Consider the following 2,500-nt stretch of genomic DNA (forward strand, 5'->3'; position numbering starts at 1 on the left):
TGACTAACCCCCCCCCCCAAAAGAATAGATATCACATTGACATTTCCAAGCTTCCCTGCTTCGTTTGACACACACGCGCCCGCGTGCACATAGGCATGCACACACACACACACACACACACACACACACATTACAGTAAATGTACAAAGTGTTTGCAGACGTCATCCAGTTCGCTGGGATGATCGTCGTCGACACCACTTGAGGTCCATTTACTTCTCTTCCCTATTGCCAATGATGAAGAAACGCACGTTCACAAACAGCATGAAAGCCCTAATTTTTAAGGGTAAACAATACATTACAAAGAAAGAAAGAGAGAGGGAGATGGATAGAGAGAAGGGTGGGGGCGGGGCAGACAGACAGACAGAAAAAAGGGGCTAGACGTTAAAAAGAGAGAGAGAGAGAGAGTGGAGGAGAGACAGAGATGGGAAGAAGAGGGCTGGCTGAGCCGCACTAAAGGAACTATTTTAATGTGTAGCAGCAGCACACATTGTATGTGTGTGTGTATGTGTGTATATGTATATGTATGTGTGTGTGTGTGTGTGTGTATGTGTAGATTTTAAAGGGTGTACGATGACGTAGATCAGTGTGAGTATGTGTGTATGTGCGTGTTTGTGTTGTGTGTGTGTGTGTGTGTTGTGTGTTGTGTGTGTGAAGGTTACGGTTAGCCGCCAGAAGCTAACTTAAGTCCGCCAATGTCACTAACAGCGCTTCTCGCGTGAAACACACCACCACTACTACTACTACCACCACCACCACCACCACCACCACCACTACTACTACTACTACCACCACCACCACGACGACGACGACGACCACCACCACCATCATTACTACTACTACTACCACCACCACCACCACCGCCACCACCACTACTACTACTACCACCACCACCACCACCACCACTACTACTACTACTACTACTACTACTACTACTACTACTACTACTACTATTATGGAGCTGCTGCTGCTGCTGCTGCTGCTCCACGAAAAAAACAACCCCCCCCCCCCGGGTGATGACAAACATCTTGCCGTAGACATTTAGCTGAGAGGAACAGGTTCACATCACCGTCAGATAAACCATGTCATCTCTCTCTCCCCCCCTCTCTCTCTCATCTCTCATCTTCGTCTCTCCCCCCTTCCATATTCCTCTGCTCCTCTCTCTCTCTGTCTCCCTCTTTGTCCATCCGTTTCTCACTCTCTCTGTCTCTCCCTCTGCTCGTCAGCTGAGCAAGTCTAATTGATACATCTCTCTGCATCTACTACCATCGAGATTTGTGTTTATACCATTCTGTGGTGTGATATCTAATTTTATTACATAGAACAACCAGGGAATGAAATATATCTAATTTATATCACACCATCACAGGTTGTTTTACAGCGTGTGATTTAGTGGTGTTCATTCATTTGCAGAGACTGTGATCGGATGGAAACAGAGCCATGAATGCTGGTGTCTAACGACAAATGAGGGTAGACAGAGAGAGAGAGAGAGAGAGAGAGAGAGAGAGAGAGACAGACACAGAGATATAGATAGATAGATAGATAGATAGATAGATAGATAGATAGATAGATAGATAGATTTATATAGATAGATGGAGAGATAGATAGATAAACAGATAGATAGGTAGATAGAGAGATAGGTAGATAGATAGATAAACAGATAGATAGATAGATAGAGAGGTAGATAGATAGAGAGAGAGATAGTGAGAGAGAGAGATAGTGAGAGAGAGAGAGAGAGATAGTGAGAGACAGAGAGAACACTGGAATCGAAACCGTGTTGCTATCTATTAACAGGGAAAGTTTAAAATCATGGTGATATTAAATACTCATTGATTCAACTGGTTATAAACTTTGTTAACATTAGAACCGCGACAGCGTCGTCACCGCCGCCGGCACCGCCAGCATCACCAGCAGCTGCGCCGCCACCACCGCCACCATAGCAGCAACAACAAGAACAACAACACAAGAACTTCATCTGGAGTTAACTCCACCTTTACATCCCACCACCGCCATCGCCGCCGCCGCCGCCGCCGCCGCCGCATACTGCACGTCTGGTTCTGGTGGAGATCGGCTGACCTGGGGGGCTAAAAAAAAAAACAAGAACAAGAAGAACACGAACAACAACCACAACGACAACAACAACAACAACAACAACAACAACAACAGCAACTAAACAAAAAACAAACTTAAAGAACACAGCTGCAAAAGCCTGCAACACCACCACCGCCGCCACCGCCGCCACCACCACCACCATTATTGCCGTCACTACTTCAACAGAAGTTTCGCAATAGCGCAGCACGCACGCACATACACACACACACACACACATACACACACACATATATATATATACATACACATACACGAACACACACGGAGTCACATGCATACTCACGCACCTCCCAAACAATCGCACAACACCTTTACTTATCTGCATACGGATAAAGTAATACAGGCTCACGAGAATTCCGCCGGCACCACCACCACCACCATCATCAGGGCA

General features: G+C 46.1%; 1 protein-coding gene across 1 annotated transcript in view; it reads left to right on the forward strand.

The window, feature by feature from the left end:
• The first annotated feature begins 1,202 nt into the window (after positions 1-1,202).
• Positions 1,203-2,500, forward strand: part of LOC128250810 (ras-related and estrogen-regulated growth inhibitor-like) — a 97,561-nt gene continuing 96,263 nt past the window's right edge. Inside the window, exon 1 of the mRNA XM_089341449.1 lies at positions 1,203-2,500. This exon is cut by the window's right edge and continues 460 nt beyond it. The gene's annotated coding sequence lies outside the window, so the exon portion shown is untranslated.

Source organism: Octopus bimaculoides, chromosome 24, assembly GCF_046866305.1.
Source record: "Octopus bimaculoides isolate indiv1 chromosome 24, ASM4686630v1, whole genome shotgun sequence".
Taxonomy (NCBI): domain Eukaryota; kingdom Metazoa; phylum Mollusca; class Cephalopoda; order Octopoda; family Octopodidae; genus Octopus; species Octopus bimaculoides.